This window comes from Thermobia domestica, chromosome 14 (assembly GCF_964235325.1).
Source record: "Thermobia domestica chromosome 14, izTheDome1.hap1.1, whole genome shotgun sequence".
NCBI lineage: Eukaryota > Metazoa > Arthropoda > Insecta > Zygentoma > Lepismatidae > Thermobia > Thermobia domestica.
In genome coordinates this window covers 91,421,373-91,445,813 of record NC_137467.1, presented here as the reverse complement: position 1 = coordinate 91,445,813, position 24,441 = coordinate 91,421,373, and the positions used below count along the sequence as shown (strand labels likewise).

The window sequence follows — 24,441 nt, the reverse complement described above, 5'->3', positions numbered from 1 at the left end:
CCACCAAGGTTACTAGATTTGACCTACCTAACTTTTCTGATTTGGCCATCTGAAAGTAGTGTCTACATGAGCAAACTACGAAACTGAACGAATTATGGACATTCGTTGTGAAATTTAGGCGATCACACCAGAGGCTCAGACAGCCACCCGCGTAAACATACAGCGTCGTGTCCAGTTGTTGGCTATTTGGACGCACATTCAGTTGTGTTTATGGAGGATATATCCAGCACCTACTTTGACAGACTCACTTCATTTCATTTCTTATATATATAATCATGACATTTAAATGTTTTTATTACCTCTTGTAGTTCTTCTTAAACCAATATTTTCTAGGGATTCATTTGGCTGAATCACCCTGTTTATTTGCTTCCTCTATATTATTGTTATTGATGTTATTGTTATTTATGCATTGCTTCCGCAACTATTGTTTCAATTAATCGTTATGATTTATGCCTTATCAACATTAACTTTAGACTACATCAACTAAAATCTGTTCATATCATTAGAATGAATAAATGTAAGTTATATCTAAACAGCAGGAGTTATTTCAAAATTTCAAAAGTGCCATATTTTGTAGTTTTTACAAGATTGTAAATAAGGGTCATTATTGTGGTTATTGAATATATTTGCCATTTTGTGATTGGTTTCCATGGGAGCCCTAAGAAAATTTTCTAGGTGGGTCCATCTAGAATACCAAATATTACGTTTGGTATTTTTTTTATTTGTATCAAGAAAAATCTTAAGAAATTTGTTTTCGTGAGCCAGGGGAGCCAGGCCTCCTAGCCCCCTTCGAGCACCCACATTGGATTCTTATGTTTTGTTTAACTTCCTACCAAATCACATTGTTCGGCGTTATCTGGATGAAGATCACGAATGAAATTTTGAATTTAACCCCTAAGCTAAGCTGAATCATTCTTGACCTACCAAACATAAATGTGAAGCATGATGAACACCAAATATTGTTGCTGTTGAGTTGATTTTAACGTCTTTTTCAGCAGCGAGGCTATATGAGACGTGGACCTACTGATTAATGTGGAATCCGAAACACATGAGCTTCCACTGGGAATCGAATCCTTGTCTCCCACGCCAAAGACGCGTACGTTAACCGAAATATAAATCACAGGTTAAATATCAAAATAGAGTTTAAGATGAGATGAGTGCCTTTTCTTTCTTAGTTTTCGGTTCGTGGTGCTCATTAGTATATTTTTGCAACAGTTTTTCTTGTGATTTCTATTATTTATAGTGTTCTTTTTCTATGTTAATGTGTCCTGGTTATTAATACTTTAAATTCATGCTTACTAATTACTGCTTTACAATCCTTACGGTAATGCATATTAATACATTTAATGTGAGCTTTTGATAAATAAATAACATAAAATACAATAAATATGTTATTTTTTGTAATATAAGCTACCACTTTTTAGTGCCTTTTTCAAACTTATTGTGTCTGTCACTTTTTGTGCTTTGTTTGCCATAACTGCGGAATTTATAGTTCTACAGTATCACACTAAGATTTGTAATATTTGTGTTCTTTGAATGAATTTTTAAGAAAGAATATAATGCAAAAACTATAGTATGCCATACCTATGACAGTAACTTACAAGTTAAACTTGCAGTATAAATTGCTATAGTTCTCCTGAATCTATGAGAATAAAAACAATCTTCAATGCAATTAACTGAATTCTTGTAATGCGTATGACATGGTATAGTTTTCACACTAAATACAATGAATGGGTTTGTCACAATTTTTCTTCTAAAATAGTGAAATTTGTCTGAAATTTTTCTCTCTACATAGATAATTCCGTTTTACTAAAGAGTAGAAATGTACAGAGAACAGAAAACGTATGTGGCATACGTAAAAACATAGGTTACATGCGCAAATCCTGTAGTTTTTTTTAACTTAATGCACGACTATATGTAGCATCCTGCAGCAAACGATTAACTGAAAACGTATGTTTTATAATATTAACGTATGACTATATGTAACATCCTGCAGCAAACGTTTAACTGAAAACGTATGTTTTATAATATTAACGTACGACTATATGTAGCATCCTGCAGCAAACGCTTAACTGAAAACGTATGTTTTATAATATTAACGTGCGGCTATATGTAGCATCCTGCAGCAAACGCTTAACTGAAAACGTATGTTTTATAATATTAACGTACGACTATATGTAACATCCTGCAGCAAACGTTTAACTGAAAACGTATGTTTTATAATATTAACGTACGACTATATGTAGCATCCTACAGCAAACGATTAACTGAAAACGTATGTTTTATAATATTAACGTACGACTATATGTAACATCCTGCAGCAAAAGTTTAACTGAAAACGTATGTTTTATAATATTAACGTACGACTATATGTAATATCCTGCAGCAAACGTTTAACTGAAAACGAATGTTTTTTACGTATTTTCCGTATGAAAGAAAGAACTGTATATAGATGATAAGAATCTCACATACAGATAGACGTATATAACATACAGGGGAGAATCCGGGGGGGCCATCGCCCCCTCCCCAGATGAAGAAACTTTCTTATTTTATATATAAATAAAACCCATCCCACAGTTTGGGACTCTTAAAAGTAGCTCTAAGCAGCAGAATTACAACCCACTGCCCCCCCCCCTCCAGAAGTCCGTCCTAGATCCGACCCTTATAACATATAAACTGACTTATGTAATGCATTGAAGACAGACGTTAGATGACAGACGTCAGGCATTCTGCAGTACCATGATGTAACATCTAAGCGAGAAAATGGTAATATGTAGTATATGGATAACGTGTGCTCCGAACAGATTTCCGTAGTAAACATAAGAATTCCGTATATTTGTACAATATACCACAGTTTGGATAACGGTCTATATGGTCACTATGATTGCTGCTCGAAATGGAAGGGAAAAAGTAAGAATTTGCCTTTGTAGTTTGCTCCCTTTTCATTGCTTCATAATCCATCACTGACCTCAAAGATAATAATAATAATGGAGTCGCGGTGGTTCACGCTTACCTTTGGCGGATAAGGGTTCCTGGTTCAATCCCAATTCTCGTCAAGTGGACATTCTGGTCGAGATCTAAGTCTTGGATGACTACTGGTGCCCACGAAGCTCGAGGAATTTCGCGTCTCGTCTCGTCTCGAAAACGAGACGAAAATTTCCGTGTTTTTCGTCTCGTCTCGGATTTGAAAATGCACTTTTCGTCTCAAGTCTAGTTTCGTTTTCGAAACAAAACATGAAGTTTCTCTCCTCGTGGGCAACACTCGTACAAAATAATACGAAAGTGAAAATACGCTATTTAGAACATTCTTTGTGAAGACATTGCATTCCGAGGAATGTAATATTAAGTAAATTGGAAGGTAAAAGTCTAATAGAAGAAAAAACTGGACAGTATAAAAGCAAATCATTTCAATGTCAAGAGGCAACTTCTCTACAGATCTGCTAACAATGGTAGGCTAATTAATATGATTTTTAAAAAAGTCCTCCGGTAGCTCGTGTGTATCGGCATTCAAATCTTTTTTTTAAATGTCCTCAAATCAATCTACTTCATGGCTTCTCTTGATATATTTATGATATTTAACTGTTTATTAATAAATTGTATTTCACGCAGATTTCCTCACACTAATTTCTTGAGAGAGACACAAACTACAATTTACAAGCTGAAATCTTGAGATTCAAAACAATTATAGACGATTATGACGTCACATTCGCACAGAGACAGGAAATATGTAGCAGTATATTGTACTTACATACGGATTTAATTCACTTTCTCACTTTATCTTCACATATTCTAATTGTATTTCAATAAAACTTGGCAAAAATATATCCAAGACCACGCAGTTTTTAGATATTTTGTGCAAGTTATGGCTGCCTCAAAAACATACTTTAAGGGAAGCCTCCGGAATTTCTTCCGAATTTATCATCCTCGAGAGATATATGTGATGTCATTCTAAACCCTGATTCAATGAGCATGAACCATGATTTTAAGCGTATTAGGGTACAAGCAGAAACTTCCGATTTTATTATTATTTTCCACCCATTTTGTACACTACATACCTTGTGTTGCTTGAAAATAGTCTTTTTACCTATCTCCTTACCTACTATTTATATTTCAGTAGAGGGGCACGGTTTCTCAATAGTAGGCGCTTACCTCTGGTGCGTGGGGTCCTGGGTTCGTTGTGTAAAACATCGTGTCCTTGGGTTTTCTTGTGGTACTCCCATTTCCTCCTACATTATCATTCCACTAATTCATCCATCATCATTCACTTGTCATAATCATCGTCTTCCTTAGCCATAAGGGCATAATTTTGGGACGTTTAACCGAAAAATTTTATATAACTTTTATTTCATTTTTTTTCAATGGTGTTTAACACATATTTGTTCTAGAACTTGTGTTATTATTAGGCAACCCTCGTAGAGTTACCAGCACTCTGGATTCCATCTAGGAGTGTCCAAAAATAAAAATAAAAACCACTTACTGGAAAATACCCAAATTTTGCATTCATGAGAAATGCCTTTAATGAATTCAAAGACTTGATTTATTCTAAGGAGAATGACATAAAAGCTTTGAATTTAAAGAAGAAAAAAGCGGGTACTAGCAGATTTCTAACCTACAATTTTTGAAAGTCTATAATTTAGAAAGAAATAAAAAATAAGAGGATAAAGCGTATATATAAAGTTCATGTTTCAGTTTATTAGAAAAGCAAATTGCGGGGTAGCCATTAAATGTATTAATAGGCTATCTACTTTCAATATATTCACTGAAAAAAAAAAAAACATCCAAACATTCGTTCAAGAACAGATGACTCTTAGTTGGAATAAACTTATATTTTGCCTATCGTTGGCAACGCTGATAAATTATTTTAAGATATAAAAGTCTGCACAAAAAGGAAAAGGAGTAAATAAATCCAACAAAAAAGAAGCAGAAGAGCTAAAAGATGTGTAAAAGAAGAAAGAAATATAAACAACTGTTGTCTGCTGTCAATTACTTTGCAAATTTTCAGTCTTTATTTTATCTTTGCGCCTGTTGCTTATCGTCCTTCTTATCGGCTACCAGTTACAACTTGTTAAAGAGTCGTGTTTGAATTTATTTCTTTCCATCAGAGTTAACGTCTCGGACCGAGGAGAGCTCAGACCGATAAAGCAGAAACACACAGTCATTAATAAATTGCGTGTAACTGTCAGGTGATGGGAAAACAGATAATCCTTCCTACAGAACACAAATATTCAAGAAACTTGTTTTTCAAAAAAGTTTTTAGTATTAAATGTAGAAGTTTGATATTAAGGTAATGAAATAGCTTGTCATTGTATTTGCAAGTATAAGCATAAAACTTCCAAATGGAAAACTTTTTTTAAGGTTGTTAACAGTGGCAATAAAAGAAGTTATCACCGCCGAAAAGGATACTTAAGATGCATTTCAATTCGAATGATTCTCATTTTGTCTTATTTCAAGAAGGAATGTGTTTTTACTGCAGATTTTTGTCGTTCGTGTAAGGTAATATGGACGTTAACCAATATCTTTTTTTTTTTTCAGTTAAATGTGTCTTTTATATGAAAAAGAAATAGAGAATGAAATTTCATTGTAGCTTTTATTTCTTATTTTTCTTAGATGCAATATATATATATATATATATATATATATATATATATATATATATATATATATATATATATATATATATATATATATATACTTTAAAAATGTTAATAGTATGTTGAATAAATTTGATATAAAGTGTTTTATTCATATAGCCTCCTAATGTTAGTTAATTGACACGTAAAATGTATGGAAGATCTGAGAACTTCTTTTATAACATTTTTATAGTTTTTCATACGAAAGGGTATTTTTTAAAAAATACAATAATCGTCAAAATTCCCAATATAAAAGACTGGAATTACATTGAAGTTACAGGCTCTTCTTAAGCGTGTTAAAGTTTATAGTATTAAAGAACAACAAACAACAAAACTAGTGTGTTCGAAAAGTAAATTATAGTGTATGCGTTCACGCATTCTTCCCTAATCACGGCTTCCAATATGTCCAAATTACGTGGTGTTTCTGTCGTTCACTTTTTTCGGATCCAGAAAAGCCGGATTCCCATTGATATTGCTTCAAGACGTCTTTAAGCTTTCCACAATCTACAGGGAAGTGAAAGATTTAGCGCCTTCTATGAGAATTGTCCATAGCGTGTGAAGTATCTTAATCAATTTTACGTTCTCGTATAACAGAAAAATGTGTTAATTGTGTAATAGCATAACATACAATATATCACATAAAATTTCAATCCAATATATAAAGATAAAGGTAAGGATATATTTGATGGTTTGTTAGATTGAAATTTAGCGTTCCTTTCAGCACCAAGGCTATATGAGACGCGGTCTACGGCCTATCGTGGAATCTGAACTTCATGAGCTCCCACCGGGAAGTGAACCTGGGTCTCCTGCCCCGAAGGCGAGTAAGCTAACCATATAGCCACAAGAAGCTCAGAGACACATGTATGGAATACCGTGTATATGTTATCCCGTTCAAGCCGTTTTCAAGAAAATTGCATAGCGAGTATTTTATTATTTAAAATATATTATTTGTATTAATACAAATACTACTCAAATCATTGATGGGTAACTATCAGAAGTATGTGAGTTACCATTTGAAGAATAGAAATAACAATAGACACAGTCTATTACTTAACCGTATATATTATTTTACAAAAATAAATAGCTCTGCTCCAGGTGAATATAAAATATTACGGTAATTATTGTTAGCAACAACGACATACTTTTTAGCATGATAAAAGTTTTTTTCAATTTTCTTGACTTTTTAACGTCATAAAAGTTCAATATTTTCGAGTTCTTCACTTTTTTTTAGGCTCATAAAAATTATTTTTGGATTTTCTTGATTTTTAGCGTCATGCCGTAAAAATTCTTCTCTTTTCGATTTTCTTGAAAACTACACAATGAAAATTTATCTTCATGCATGTCATTTTGTTAAACTTAAAAATTGACTATCGATTGATATTTTTGGACATACAGTTAAACAAATTAAAGTTTAGAAGTTAATTAGAATGTTGGACAATATCTCATTAACCATACACTGTGTCAAGATAGATGAGGTTGTACTTTGGTATTAGTTTTATCTTAATATGTGCAAGGTTGTTCTACAACATCGAGTTTTAGGTTGACAAAGATAAATAAATATAATTTCTCGATTTTCTTGAAAACTACAAGGTGTGTGATAACAAGATATTAGGAAAACTATTATAAATTATGTAACATTGATACTTTTTTATTAGAAAAAACATGCACATGACAAGAAAACAAAAGAAAATGTTAAATCGCAACACAGGCGCCTGTGTTAACCTGCTTGCTCAAACAGCCATTGATACAACTGGTACTTTTCTGAAGGAAGTCAGTTGGGATGATTGCAATAATCCCCTGAGTTCCTGTCTTCAATTCTTCCATTGTGCGAGGTTTGGACTTGAACACACCCTCTTTAGTGTGGCCCCACAAGAAAAAAAAAATCACACGGAGTCACACGGACTGGACTTCTTGCTGAGCTCGCCCATAAGCAGATAAGCGATCCGCCATATTTGTTTACATTACCAGTGCTGCTTCCAGCGGTCAACGACTGAATTAAGTCAAGCAAGCGATGTGATATGTTCATAATAACATTTTTATATTATGTCAGTTTTCAACGTGAAATCAGTATTCTTTTAATTTTTATAAAATATTAGGAATATCTAATTACTTTTTACCCTCTCTATATTACATGAGGGTTTATAGTCACATATACCATTTTGTTCAGCGCACTGAGTTCTATCGATTAGTATTTGTCTCTCCTTTGAACACTTTTTTTTTTAGTTAAATGCTAATAATGCACAGCATTGTATAATTTCTGCACAAAACTCACAGAAATATTTCTTCTATCTATACTTATAATGTAATGTACGCTATAGTACCGAAATTAATTCACAGACATACAATTTTGGTGTTTTCTGAGAGACGCCTAAACAGGAGGATTAATGTAAATTGATGATAATGTAAGATTAAGTCACTAATAGCGTTAATGTAGTTACGTGCTAACTTGATTACAATAATTATCACAACGACGAGAAATGCACGGGTAGTTTCAGGATTTGTGGACAAGGGGATATAATAAGCGAAACAACGTCCCCCTGTAGTTATATATGAAAATCGATTACACTGTTTCGCATTGTCTTTTGTGTATTACAATACTTTTACCAAATGAAGTAACTAATGTACAATTTGCGGCAAAAGCAAAGCAAGTGCAAAAGGAAACTTTTTTCTTTTAGTCAAGTGCGTAAGCTAGTTTTGTTCACATTAAATCAATAATTTTAGTTTCCTGATTTTTCGTTGCTCCATTGATAGTTTGTGTAATAAAACTTGCTTGTGGATTTCTCTTCTAGTAAATAATATATTAATTTTTTCTAGCAGTTTTATATGTAATATATGTGTTCTTATATGACTTTTCTTTGTAAGCTTGATAACACAGGGTAATTAACACAAGAACTTTTTTTAATTGTAGTTTGTGCATACAGTACTGGTAAAAGGAATCCCTGTAATGAAACTATCAATGCCTCTGTATTGTTAATATCTTTTGTACTTGTTTTAATAAAGCATACTATATGATACGAGTTATTACATACACTATATTATTATATTCCCAAAAACATTAAACAATGAAACATTTTAAGGGATTCTATGTCACTGGTTCTCATGAACAGTTGACCATTGTACTTTATTAAAAGGGGGATTATTATATTCCCAAAAACATTAAACAATGAAAAGTTTCAAAAATTATTAGACGTGCATACAATCAGTGACGTCTCCTTTATGAAGAAAAAATAACAATTTAATCTATCTATAGAAAATCAAAACAGCACTTTCAAAGTGACTATTTTGGAAGAAAGTAAAAACACATATTTTCTCATTATCAAAAAATCACACAAAGTGCCTTTCTAAATTCCAAAACAGTTTTGTGACCATATAAAAACTAGCGTTTTAAGCAAAAACATCATTCTACCTACATCCGACAATTGTGAGTTAGGTGTATCGAATTCACGTCGCGCAGGAACTGAGAACGCAGAAAATTCCAAGATGTGGCTACCAGGATTGGCATCCATTACAGGACGTTTGTGAGTATGCTTTGTGTAATCGAATATTACATGACTTAATTTCAGTGAAGGAAAGACCACAAAACATTAAAGGACACACACGAGAGAACCAAGGACTTCCCCTTGGTGTTTTTCTTTCCACTATATTACTTATGTTATATATTATTATCCTGTATATATCATTCGTTTTTATATCAATATCTTCTTAGGTGATGGTTCTAATAAATATTACACAATGGAAGACATTTTCCTTCTAATTGCCCTTTTAATATAAACTAGCGTGACAATTTACAAGCATCTTTAAGCTCTTGAAGCTAAAGGTATCATTATAATATTTTCCGATATACACGTGCATGTCCCGAAAGACAAAAGTTAACTTTTGATCGAAAACACTCATAAATCATTGATTTATATTCACTTTTCCAAAATATCAGGTAACCTAAAAAGTACTGAGCTTTTTACGCACGAGATTGGGATAGTATTCCAAATTTTTGGGTATATGAGTCCCAACGGGTCAGGTCCAATGTCATTCAACGGTTGAAGCTAGTAAATGTACAAATGTGTTAGAATTCTTATAATGAGACTTAAGGTTTGCGCCGTGAAGACGAGTGGACTTTTCGCAAAATTGTGCTACATTTTACAATTTTATTTCGATAAAGACGCAAATGCTGCCCAGGCCCATGAAGAAATTTATGTCGTTTATGGGCAAGATACATTATCAAAAGCGGCTATTTAAATTCAGTGTCCCGTCTTCAGGTGCAGACCTAAATCCCAGTTACCCGTATCACTAACTAATGGTATTAAATATTTTAATGTAAAAATTGATGAAAGTGATCGGTGATGTAAGATGGCTGATGAATATCGGTCTTACGAAATAAGTTCTACATTCACTTATTTTCAGTGAGTAATGCTAGAATTTGTAATAGGTATACGCTGGACCGTTTTGTTTAATATATAACGTATACACACACTAATATGCGCTCGTTCTTTTTTAAGGCTGGACTTTAAAAATATTAGGTAGGTATACACCACATTGCATTCCGGCTTATTTCATTATTGTATTCTTCTTTATCATCATCAACCAATACTAATACTGCTTTCCTTAATATTTTAGCTTGATTAATTCAAACTATACTATTAATATAATACAATACAATAATTAATCATAATTATGTAATAATCAGAATGGTCAAAACTCGATCATTCAGAATACAGTGGGAATAAGGTATTCAATTCGGTAACCTTACATTAGAAATAAGCATTCTTCTCACGGTAACACAATGTTCTATAGTATGTAAATTGATAATCATGACATCTGTTTTGACTCCATACTTCTTCGTCCATTTTCCAGTTATTTCCCTCTTTAGGATGCACATATGTACATTTCTTCCAGGAAATTTTGTACGAAGAGAGAATGTAAATTTCAAGAAGGAAAATGCATATCAAAAGCAAATTAAATTTATTTTCTGAACATCACTCTGGTATCTTTTTATGCAAATAACTTCATTGCTATCTATCTTCTTTTTTTTCTTCCTTCTCTTTCTGCTGATCTTGCGCAGGGATTCTTTCTGGAAATTTTTCGTCGGACCAATTAAAGGGTTCTGAGAACAAAGTCACACTGAAAAATTTTTCCACAGATCGCGTGCCACAACTTGCTTTAAGCTATGTTCCTCCTCTCAACGAATGCTACCAACTTATTACATTCATTTATTCCCAGATTGTGGCTACTGAATTAATTCCCTACTTTTTTACAAGGTGCCCAACAAGAGAAGGGAAAAGAGATTATCTTCTCTTTACTATCTTTGTTCACTATGTTTCGTTACATATATAACTTCTATTTTAAAAAATAATACATACCTCTTGTTCTATCCTTTTGTTGCTTAGCTGCAGTACTTTTGTTTACCCACAAAATTCCCTGTGTATTTAACAGGAAAAGGAGATTAGAATTTTTACAATGTAAAGTGAAAATTTTCGTTTTAAACTTGTTTAGGCTTCTATGCAAATTCTCTCTCTCCCTTTCTTTATAAACATTCCAAATCTTGTTACATATATTCCTGTTTTGTCATAAGTATGAAATATTCTTATAAAAATACCAAAATTATGTTTATTTCGATATGACTGAGTATTATATTTAAATTACCTTACAAAGTATTGCGATTTCCTCGTGGTTACCTCAGTTAGATACCCCATGGAAATTTGCAGGGGTGGCAACAGAGGGGTGGCTATGACGCAAACTGCGTCATTGAAAGATTTTGGGGGGAATCTATATAAATATGTTTGAGGGGGGTGTAAAAATTAATCGAAAAGAAGTTTTTTTCATGGAAGAACACCTACGGATAGGCAATTGGGGGGTGCGTCATGGACATAAGGGGGGTGTGCACCACTGAATTTGTGTGGTTCATTAAACTTTAGACGTCTCACATAGCTTTAGTTGATGATGAAGAAGGATAAACTCAAATGCAATACCGTATTTACTCGAATATAAGCTAAGTATCGCCTAAAAATACAATGTCCATTTTGAGAATCCGTTTGATATGTGAAAATAATCACCTCTGTAGATTGCAGAGAGAGAGTTAAATTGTATCATACCTCAATCTAATCTGATAAATTACAATCTTGTGATTATAAATACAGTGCTATGAACTGAAAAATTAGAACTTTAAGTTGTCAGCGTTTTCAACTTGTATTACGGTATTTTGACACAGAAAAATTATTAAACAATGGCAGTGTGGTAGCAATTGTTCGGTAGTAATACATTGGTTAATTTTTATAATAGTGAAGTAAACACTATTATAAATCGTGTCCGTGAGTAACACAAAAGTGTCAATAAGTGTGGTTTTTGCTTAACTGTAACATTTATATACTGGTTCTCATGTTGTAAAGCTATTGCTACCTAGGCATTATAAGTTACGTAGATTTTGATTCCATAGCAAAGGCGAATTTGTTTTACTTTGATATTTGTCGACAGTCAGACGTAGAATCCTTCGATAATATATGCATGGGGAACTTTGGAAGTCTAAAGAAAGAATTTAATTAGTGGCATGATTTCACTACAGTGTTCGTAGGTTTTCTCGGGGTATTCGCGTTCCCTCCCACATTTACATTGCACCAATTCATTCATTTGCCTTAATCATCCGTCTCTCTTAGCCTAAAGGGCCTAATCCTGGGACGTTAAACCGAAAGATTTTCATTTTACTATAATTTCTTAAGTGAAGTTGCTTCTCTTTTCATGTCACTGTCCGAGAATGAACCTATTTTGTGTAAATATGCCGAAACTGCTTCTTATTTGAATTAAAAACAACAAAAATGTATTTCATGATCTGAATATTTGGCTCTTTCGTTGAAGATGCTACTATTCAACCATCTGTTTTCTTGTATCAGTACCAGGGCCGTAACTTGTGGGGGGGGCAGGGGGAAACTGACCCCAAGAAAACATCCCGCCGTTCGAGGGGGGAGGGCATTTTGAGACAAAATTTTCTTACTCCATGTACGATACGAACACGAAATCATAAATGAAGCATCAAACAGGTTCACTACATTACGTAAACAAAACAGCACACAAAAGGTAAATAAAACAAAAATGAATCGTGGGCCCATTTCGATATATATTAGGGACCCTAGAAATAATATTTATTCCTATGGCTTTGAGATTTGTCAATATTGTTTCCTTAATTAATTTGTCATGTATGGAACGGTCCCAGGGGAGTAACTAACGACCCCGCAAATCTTGCCGTGCGAAAGGGCCCATAGGCTCCGGGGGCCCATAAAGTGTAAGAGAAAGATGAAAAGAGGGGCCCCAAGAATTAGGAAACAATTTTTCTAGGAGGGCCAAATACACGTATTAATGCTTGCCCCTTCCCCCCAGAAAAAATCTAAGTTACGGCGCTAATCAGTATATACGAGTCATTCGAAATTTGTATAGTTTCTTTGTAATCAGTATTTCGGAAATACCAGGGATTGAAAACTCGTTCTTATATTGTACAATACATACCAGTTCTGTCATCCACACACGACGCGACAGTGTTTATATATAACGGAATATTGAAACATTGTCAGTTTCAACAAATCGTGTTCCTCACTGCTTCTGGTCTTCTGAATTGTTGTTTACATAAACATAGATAAACACAAGTCTGTATATATAATACGAGCGAAAATCAACAAATGTAAATTAACAAGTTTATCTATAATGAAACTTGAATCACACAGTAGTTAGTTTCGTTACAAAGAACATAAATAGTTCTGGATAATCTATATGAACACATGATACTAATATATATATATATATATATATATATATATATGCACACTGAAATATCTATCTCTGTGTGTTTATTTACAGTATTGAGCCACAAGTATGGCATGCATGGGTCCCGAGTTCGATTCCCGGCGGAAGAACGTTGAAATTGAAATTATTAAAGTCATTTGAATTCCACCTCAAACTTTACATCTAGATCTTGTATAGTCTTGGTGCTGAAAACAGATGCTAACAGAAGCTAAATAACTAGCCAAAAATAAATGGTACTTTTTGTTTTTAATATCGAAATTTCAACTGTGAAAGTTAAGATACGACTTAAATTTGCGATCTTACAAGAATTGGCTTTTACAACATTGCGTCATATTCTACAAGTACACAATAAAAATGGTTTTGTTAATTCAACTCAAATTTAGTACAGGGCAGTAGTTCCAGCGTGACTACCACTATGCGGTGTTAATTCAACACAGGCCCTGAGGTGTTAGCGTTTAACACAGCCGGTGTGTTATGTTTAACCGGTGTTGAGCTGTGTTAAATTCGGATCTGTGTTAGTATTTTCGGTGTTGGTTCGACACCATGTCAGGGTCGGTGTTAATTATTTTTTGTTAATATTATACTATGTCAAGTATTAATATAACATCATTTTCTTGTTATTTCAGCACACAATCTGTGTCATAATTCAAGGTCAAAGCCGTGTGAGTAACACAGTTTTGATGTTAGATCAACATTCTCTGTGCTAAAATTTAAGGTCAAACCACCAGATTAACGCCGTTTTTGGCGTTAGTTCGACTCCAGTTCTTTGTCACTACGGCACCTATTTCAGTGTTGAAATAACTCCGTGTGCGGTGTTGATGTAACCATTTTTCTGTGTTGGAAAAGCTTGTGGTGTGCATGCTTACAATTACCGAAAATTCTACTTTTAAAATAAGAATAGTAAATTACAGAACACTTCATTTAGAAAATCTTCATAAACTTTTTTGTCGTTCTCCCCCACTTATTGTGAAATATTTCTTGATGGTTCGAAACACGACCTTCACCATTTTGTTCAAGAATGATAGGAAACTCTTACCTATATCCATATAGTATGTTTGCCTCTTAATCGTGTTTCTACTGGTTTTCCGCTATTTTTTAAACAGTCCCCTGTGTTGACTGGTGAGCTCTAGTGCAATGTAGAAGTAACACAGTTATACGGTGTTGTTTCTCGCTGTTGACATATTTCTTCAGAAACATTATGTAAAACAATTAAGAGCACATGGTGCGGTTTGCATGTTGAAATTTTGCGAATATCTAGATTTGTTTAAATATTGCTTTCTACTGTGTTTGACTGTAGCTTTAGGCATAAGCCTTTATAATTAGAAGGCCAGCATATTTGGCAATCACGCAGAAAACAACACCGAAGATTCTACACTTGTGTTAATTTAATACACAGGATGTGTGTCATTTCAACTACCGGCATTTGACATACAACTCCAAATGGAGAGTGAGTTGTTCTCACCATCTGTTAGTGTTATATTTTAACACACTTGTGTTAACACATAGGCATGTCGTTGAAATAACACAACGATTTCTTACAGTGTATACTGTTTAAAATCGTTTTAATTTCCTTGCCCCTCATAGGTACGTCATACATCCTACTGAGCTCTTGTATAACGTACATTGGTTTCCAAACACTATATACAGGTTCAAACACAACACCGACATTGTTTAAGAGGTGATTCTTGACACCAAGAAAAAAGTAGGCCTAAAGACCAACCTGGGTGCACAAATGCTTCCTTTCAGAGTTATAAGCTGCAGACCGGAATCGGATCAAAATTTCACTTAGGGACTAACATGTGCACTATCTAAAAATACATGTTTCAGAATCCTAAGGTATTTTCGTAGCAATTTTTGCAGAGGGAGTTTGACTACGGGCGTGTAACTTGAATTAATCACCAACTACCTCTATAAAAATTGTTGTGGAAGTACCGCAGGATTCTGAAACTTGGATATTTGGATAGGGCACATATTAGTTCCTAAGTGAAGTCTTGACCCGGCAGGTCCCATAGTATTGGAGCTATGGGCCTTTAAAGATCAATTTTTCATATTTTCGGCAGCCTATAACTCCAAAAGGAAGCATTTGTGCACTCAAATTGGTCTATACTTTTGTCTTATCTTGGTGTCAGGAATCACCTCCCAAACGTTGTCGGTGTTGTTTTGAAATACCCTTTATATGCCACATGGTAAAATAAAAATTACTATTTTTCAATTTGATTGACTTCTATCTTTTCTCGTTTGAATTTGTTGGATTTCCGAACAAATACGGTAACTTGAAAACTATGGCCAATTACAGCGAAATCTTTACCAATGACTTTATATATATAAGTCCCAGGACTGTAAAGACAAGGATGATCAACTCCGACTAAATCAAGTCAAATATGAGCTCGTACTTACTCGTACTTAAAATTGAACAAATTTTCTACAATAAGTTCTGGTGGAAATCTAAAGGCTCGTTTTTTCTGTGCGTAGGGGGGGGGGGTAATATTGAGAGCAATGCTCTTAGTTTTTAGTGAATATTTTTTAGCTTTTGACTTTTCAAACAATCCATGGAGTAGGCTGTATATACTGTTGTTAAACAAATAAATAATTATCTAAATATTGATGTCCTATAATTACAGTTCTTGTGTGTTTGATATTCCTAATCCTATATTTCTCAAACTGTTTCTCTACTCCAATTCCTTATTTTCAACTTGTCGTATTCTGTTTTTGAACCATAGGGAAAATGAACTGCTCACTTGCTCTACTGATGAGTCGTTCTTTCAGAAAAAGTGCTCCGGGAGGGCACACTTAGTATTCCGGGACGCAGTGCTCGTATTATTCTATTTATTATTATATTACAGATGCATTATTTTGGTCTCTTCCGGGGGGCACTCTCGAAGCTCCAGGGTGGCACTGCCCCCAAAAAACATGTCTGGAAGAAACACTTCTACTACTGACTAAGTGGCCCCACTTAGTTACGTTACGATAAGTGGGCTCGAACCTACCTTTGGACAAAACACTTATATGCCGTACACTATAATTGACATTTTCCTGGGAAAAAAAGTTCTGTGGCGCCTGTTTTACAAATTTCCTTTTGCTCTGTTTTGTACGATGAGTAGTAAATGATGTATACCAAAGATAAAATTCATAACTTGCTGTGAATATAATAGTTTTGAGATTTTGAAAATATCATATTCATAGATTTTTATACGCCTCGGTTTAGCCAGGATAGCCCTGGATTTATCTCATCTGTCTCTCCAAAAATGTTCAAAACTAATTACCATTTTTGTTTTAGGGGGATCAATTTTGAAACCGCAAGTTGCAGTGGGTTTCAACCACTTTCGCTGTTAGTCGAGACGCAAGGCAGTGAAGGAGTCTTTTGTTGAGATGCTGCATCTGTATGTACAGTGGGATGTCGGTAACTGGAAGCTAAAGAGAATAGATAAAAGTTCGAGTTATCGAGCAATTTCCGGTTCCAATCAGCAATTGCAACCCACTGCAATTTCCGGTTCCAATCAGGGACGGATCCAGGGTTGCGATCGCCCCCCGAAGAGGAAATTTTCTTATTTTATATATAAATAAAATCCATCCCAAAGTTTGAAGCTCTTAAAAGTAGCTCTACGTAGCAGTATTACAACCTTCCCCCTCTTCCAGAAGTCCGTTCTGGATCAGCCCCTGGTTTCAATATTGATTCTCGTAGAGCGAAAACGGTAATCAATATGGAGAAATGGTTTTTGATATAAATTTAATGTATCAACAACAAGTTCAATCTCTGATTTATCCCTTTATTTACACTGAAAGTTATAGAAATTGTCGCTTTCGATAAGTTAATAAATAACTGAGATACTGGAAAATATGGTATTCTTTTCCTATACTCAAATTACCCTACCAACAGATTAAAGTTAAAATTGGCTTACATTCTTGTTTTACAAAACTCTAAATTGACTTGTAAGCTTTGTTGGAATTGAACAGAACGTAAAGCTACAAAAGTATGCTAAGAAAAGAAAGGGGGATAGTAATGCTTCGTTTTTTAAACTCGCATGATGTTAAATTTTATGACGATCTACTTACAAGCTGCAAAAGAAGGAAAGTAGATCAGTGCGTAAGTAATAGTGATGAACTGTTTTTACTAAAAAGAAAGATACCCATTATACTTATTTACTTTTCTCTCTTTCTTTTAATACAACAACAATAACAAAAAAAGAAAAGTCATATTTAGAGTTAACGGCAACTAAGTTGATCAATAGCTTTTTAGCAATTGCTTTATGATGCATCTCAGAAAACGCTGGATATCCATTCATAAGTTTTTCTTGTTGTTGTTGTTGTTGTTGTTGTTGTTGCGTTAAGATTACCAATCTACGTTTAAAAAAGTGCTCCACTTAGAATTGAAGTAGAAAATATACAGGACGAGTCAGAAATATATTTTAAAAATCAGGAAAGAACTTCCTGGTTGGCCTCGCAGTAGCATCGGTGTACCAATATAGGTGGTTGCTGATTAAGCATGGATGTAATCGGCGAGCAGCTTGAGGCAGTGAATAGCGTGGGGTGTCTCATACAATAGTTTTGATTTTGAAACGTGCATTTTCTCGAGAGAAGATAAAACCCTCATTCTTGATCTAATGGCTACAGCACGTGTCTAGTGAACCCTAACCTAAATCAAAGCAGTGGTCGAGGTGAGACGATATGCGGTGGTGTGCCATACCACTTCTGGTTTTTCGTCACTGGAAAGTAAATGCTAAATATCTTCAATAAATCCATTTTTATACACAGTGATTGACGAATAGCTTTACACGTAAAAGATTTTATTTCTTATATAGAAATAATTTCTAAGTTGACAATACCGACAATTTTCTTACCGTTTTCCTACCTTTTGTTTTTAAAATGAAGTGTCTGCAAAGACATTTTTTTAGTTTATATTTTGATGTGCCATATTGAATTGTTTCTTAGTTATGTACGTTTGTATTTAATATGTGTGTGTGTCTTCTTGCCTTAATGCATATAAATGCCGTGTTTTGAGCATGAGTGGGTTTAGGAGTTGTTTGCTGTGGGAGCGGACCTTGGGGTATTTGGAATACCCGACAGTCGAGTGGGGGACCGGGAGTTTTCCCACTGGAAATTGTTAATATCCTCATTCGGTTTTTGAGCATTTTCATGTATAGGTATAATTCTCAATAATAGAACATAAGAGGATATTTTTTCAGAAAGTTGGAGGGGATCAAAGTCTCTCCACCCCCCACCCCCCGCGTTACTACAGAGAAGCTCTCCAATGGTTTTCAGTCATTATGTAAATAGAAATGCGATCTTTTAGGCAACATACCCTCACTGCATTTCAACATTTAGGTAGCCGGTATGTCAAGTGAAAATCGTAATAAAACATACCGCCTGTTTTTTTTTAATTATTTTTTTTTTTATTTCGAAGACTGATCAAAGTTTTTAATCTCAACATGTTCTAATTACAAGGCCAGAACAATAATAGTTCGCCTTCATACTCTTCGTAATTACTTTGCTGTTTCAATGTGTAAAGATTGTTAGTTTTTTGTTTCTTTCCAATGTGATTTCTGGAAATGAAATGAAATGAAATTTCTGAGTTTTGCGTCCCACGGTTATGCCGGTTAGGCTAAAGGAGACGGTCATGATGAGAGATGAAGGAAATCGTGGAATGAAGAGAGTGGGAGGAAACGGGAGAACCCCGAGAAAACCCACGCACACAGTGTTTGTCCACCACAAAGTTCACTTGGCGGGAGCAGGGTTTGAACCGGGAACCCCAAGCACCAGAGGTGAACGAATGTAATTTCTGGGATTAATCTTATGATACAATGCAAAGTGAAATAAAATTAAATCTTTCAGATTTCCATCCCACGTTTATGCCGTGTAGGCTAAGGAAGAAGGTGATGATGATTTAAAACGAACGAAATGAAGAAAGTGGGAGGAAACGGAAGAACAGACCCACGCATACAGTGTTTTCCCACCAGAAAGCCCACTTAGCGCGAGCTGGAATCGAACCAGGGACCTCAGACACCAGAGGCAAATGCTCTACTACTGAGCCATGGCGATCCACAATGACAAAATGTAGAGTTCATCATTATTCATTATTTAAGTTTTATTTACAACTCACAGTGCTTTATTCTTGGAGTTGGAGCCACTGATTCATTTCATGCCACGGCGGTCTTCGTCCCGTGTAATTACAGGAGTCAACATTCTTCGAATAATATTCTTCAGTTTCCCTAAGGATTGATAATAATGTGTGTGATCTGTCTCCTGTATGACACGAACGAGGAAAAATCTTAACAAGTGCCTCACCGTAAACACTTATACATGTTGACATCGTTTAGCGAATGTACAAGTAGAAGCCTCCATTGTGCTCTAGTTCGTTGGTTAAGTACTTAAATAACTAACGAAAAATTTAATGTGTAATTTCCAAAAGAGTGACCTTTCATACCAGGCTTTTAATTTGATTTTCACTTGTGCAAATTCATATTTGCACAACTGCGGCGAATCGAAGAGGATTTTTTTTTTTTAATGTATAATGCTGTTTTCGTTCATCTCTTTACTCATACGTAGAACCTCAGCTTCTTGATATAATTTGGTGAACGAGATGTCGGTATATTTGTCATAATCTCAGAAACTAAAATGGTAAAACTCAAGAAAAATTCAATATGGTTGATGCCAATGCCACATTGCTAAACGGTTCATTACTACTTACAACCTGAATAATTAGATGGAATTTGGCTAATGAATTGTCAATACCTGTATATAGGATTAACGTCACGCTATTGAGATCTGTGATAGTAATTTTGTAATGTATGCTTGATATGCAATGCCGTTGTTATGACAGATAGTACCTAATGCTCAAGTTGGATACGAATCACTACTCGGGATATTCACATTGCATAGCCAATATAATTTCAACCTGAAAGTACTGTAGCCTAAAGCCAACGCATTGATCATGGCGCTTCAGAGGATCTGGAGGCTCCTAACTAGTGTAAACAATAAACTAAACAATAACTGGTGTTTTGTAGCAACAATAATATAATTTTTACAATAGTACTAATAATTCTATCTTCCTCTGCAGGAAATCTTCCGATTGGTTTGACGAGCTTTTTATTCTTCCCTGTAGTGAGTCATACATTTCCATGTACTTTTTTCTTTCCTAAGTATTCTGCCCTTACTGGCAGGTCACTTGCAGCAGCTGAGAAGCTTCCATGCTCCACGGTCTTCCGCTAACCTCTTCGTCTTCACGTATGATCCTTTTGTTTTTATATCATCCATTAATTATAGTCTCCTTCGACCTGTGCTTCTCTTTTCCGCCACCATACCCTCTATGACGTCCCTCATGATACAATTTCTTCTTAGGCAATGTCCCAACTAGTTTCTCTTCCTCTTCTTAACAATATCTAAAAGTGTTCTTTTCTCCCCCACCATTTCTAACACCCACTCATTCGTTTTCCGTTCGACCCAACTAATTCTTTCCATCCTTCTCCACACCCACATTTCGAATGTTTCCAGTCGTTTTTCACCACTTTTACGTAATGTCCACGTTGTTGGCTAGTGTAAGCTTACATTATTTGATCCATTCATTTCAATCGCAGCCTTGTAGGTATTTTTTTCGTTCTACTATTCCCTCTACAGCTAATACCGTGATTCTCTCATGTCTTATAATGTGTCCAATTATCCTGCCTCTTGTTTTAAAAATATTTTTCAGTATACTCCTTTTTCCCTTACCATTTCCCATAATCTTTTATTTGATACCTTATCTATCCATATGAATTTCAGCATCCTGCTATAATACCATATTTTGAAATCTTCCATTCTCCGTGTTAATATGACTCGTTTAATGGGCGAGTCAAGTAACTTCGTCATTTCACTGTCAACCTAAGTGCAAAGTTCCAAAGTTCACATTTTCGGATCCACATAATGCATCTGCTAGGAAAATAAAGCATAGGTTAATGTGTGTTTTATCTTATTTTCATGCGTTTCCTTACCTGCCTTGTCTTTGATTCATTTGTTCTTTAAAATCCCTTCTCTTTCAATAAAATATTTATAAGCCAATCTGAAACATTGTAACATAGCTAATGTATTTCGAACCCTCCAGAAACAAATACTGCCGGAAATACTGACGGAAATACATCATGCTTGACCCTCCGTGTTAATTCTTTTTCTTCATCGGCAAGTGTTGGAATCAAAGGCGCCCGTGACCATCACTCATTAAAGGTGTATCATCTGACTGGTTGTGGGTTTATACTCTCGAATACAAATAATATTTACTTTTAAAAAATGGAAAAGTGATGTAAATACAGGAAAAAAATAGTAGAAATCATGTGATGGGATGTGTTTTTTTAGTTACGTGTGGGGAGCACGTGCCATGTGCCACGGCTGTTACTTCAACATCGTAGAAGTTCAGTTAATTGCCACGATACGGAAGACTATCATGTAAATATGGAACAATTTGTTATGCAAGACACATTTAAATATGTACAGTGCATTATTTGATCTTTACTCACGCGTATAATAGTACATGCGGAAACTAGTTAAACAACCTTTATATTTTGTCATTTTTTCACAAAAGAAGAAGGAGAAGAAGGAAGAAGACAAAGATGCAGTTTCAACTGTGAATGGAGGCTGAAGTTGTCTCGAGGCCAAGAAGAGACCACTTAAATGCAACGGCTGCACTGAAACACAAGCAAAACATTTTCTCTTTTCTCAATAGAAAACATCTTGAACAAGGAGAGAACAAACTTTTCCATGCAGTTAGACAGCGAAATATGCGGGTGTGTTTGAGGGCAGAGAAGGAACGTAACCTAACTGCAAAATGATAAGGTGCGGCACTAGTTACATTATCTTTTGAGAAGAGACAAGGGAACAAGACACAAACACCTGTTCTTAAAATGAAAACAGGTGTGCATTTCTCTCTTCGAGGTGCAGTAAAATCAATTTTCAAATCCTTTTTGTAAGATAAAGCAAAAAAAGAGAAATTAAAAAAAAAAACTTACAATATGGTTAGTCTCCTGAAGAAAGCAAATGGATAACCAAACTAGTTTTGTTTGGTCGTAAATATATTCCATTTCTTTTCTCTTTTGTATTTCTTGTTCTGTGCATTAAGATAAAAGCAAGTAAAGTGAAAGAATGAGATAAATATGGTGAATCAGACCAAGTAAGAGAACATCAAGACAAGAAATGAATACCAAGTTCTATTGTGTTTCCTTTTTAGATGACAAAAAGTTATGTTTTTTTAAAAAAAAACAACTTTAAATGTTTTATAGGGTATAGAAAAAAACAGACCAACTGTAAAACACAGATAGTTCTTGCATTATTTGTTTATATATATATATATATATATATATATATATATATATATATATATATATATATATACTAAAATATATAAACCTTTTTATGAACCAATCGAATCGAGAGTTTAATGTAAGGAACCGAAAGTATATTATTCTCAAATGTACCTATGTCTGTTGCTGTATTATGAATAGACATTTGGTTGTTTAGTTACATCATGAAAGACAAGTAATAGGTACTTGTAGTTATCTTGTAGAATGATGGTACCTATTCTATGGCTTTGAAAAATCTTCCTTCTCCAATCTGGACAGGTTTGCAGAGCAGCTGGAAGCTCTCAGTCTAAGAAAGAAAAGGAAATACAGACAGTTAGCTGGATGGAATGAAATGGGAATGAGAAAATATGGAAGGCAAGAAAGGGAATAACAATTGAATATAACTGAAAATAGGAACATAAATGGTTTATATTATTGCTCGAGAAACTGAATTGTCAGAAACACTGTACCACCATTGTTGGCAGGTCACTTGTCACAAACTGAAAACCTTAATGCGCCACGGTCCTTACCTAACCTCTTCGTCCTTATTTATGATTTTTCTGTTTCTGTTTTATTACCATCCTTCAATTGTTACTCTTTCTCCTACTTTTCTGTCTAGCGTACCTCCTATCATATCCTCTGATAGAGTTCCAGGAATTGATGTACACAGAATCTCATCAAGCGAGGAGATTCAAACACTCAAGTTCATATCGCTTCAGAACATGTGTCTCTTTTATTCATATCTTAATGTAGTAAATTTATATATTTTTCCACAATATTTTGGAGAAAGAGGTTTAAATACGATAATCTCCCTTTGTGTATTCTTCTGGTTCCAGATATTGTAGCAAATATATATGAAAGAGAGAAAAGAAGAATATAATTGTTGAGATTTACTAAAATGCATAATTCCTACGTCGAGACGAAATTATCTGAAGGCCGCGCCTTCAGAAATCTCAGTTGTCTGCAAGTGGCATATCAGTGACATCAGGTTTCTCATCGTCATAATGGAGTGGAAAATAGTAATAGTTAACTAGTGTGAGAAAAAGTTCAAGTATTGCTTCTTTTATAATTATATTGTATTCGTTCCGTATATCATCATCAACAACATAGCTATTCTGCCATTATTGGCAGGTCACTTGCTGCAACTGAGAAGTTTCCATGACACACGGTCTTCCACTAACCTCTTCGTTTTCATGTTCGATTTTTCTGTTTTGATATCGTCCATTAAGTGTAGTCTCCTCCGCCCTCTCCGTCTCTTTCCTGCGACCTTACCCTCTGAAATGTCCCTCGTGATTAGATGTATACAGTTTGCAGATTATATTATGCTTGTTGCAGAATCTGAGGAGAAAATCAATAATATGTTAGAATACTTAAGGAAGGGGTGTGAAGAATATGGGATGAAAATAACTGTTGGAAAGACAAAAACCCATTGGTATTGGAACGAAGCGGTCGGTGTCAAACATAGGAGTAGAAGGAGAGAATATAGAACAGGTGACTAGTTTTCGATACCTAGGTAGCATTATTAGTGATTATATGAAGTGTAAACTTGAAATAAAAGCAAGGATAGGAATGGCCAAAGAAGCATTTAGAAGGAAGAAAATTTTATTTTGTGGGCCCTTGAACAAAGAGTTGAGAAAAAGATTCATAAAGTGCTGCATGGGTTAGAAACATGGACATTACGCAAAAATGATGAAGAAGGATTGGAAGCTTTCGAAATGTGAGTGTGG

The 24,441-nt window shown here is 34.6% G+C and overlaps 1 protein-coding gene across 5 annotated transcripts in view; it reads left to right on the top strand.

Moving 5' to 3' along the window:
• The window catches only part of LOC145670265 (uncharacterized), a 325,665-nt gene that overhangs the window by 234,647 nt on the left and 66,577 nt on the right, over window positions 1-24,441 (top strand). Inside the window, exon 6 of one of the 5 annotated variants that reach the window (XR_014128248.1) lies at window positions 5,356-5,510. The exons of the other annotated variants lie outside the window; for them this stretch is intronic. The gene's annotated coding sequence lies outside the window, so the exon portion shown is untranslated. Of the gene's footprint in view, window positions 1-5,355; window positions 5,511-24,441 lie in introns of those variants that run through there. 5 annotated transcript variants of the gene reach the window in all.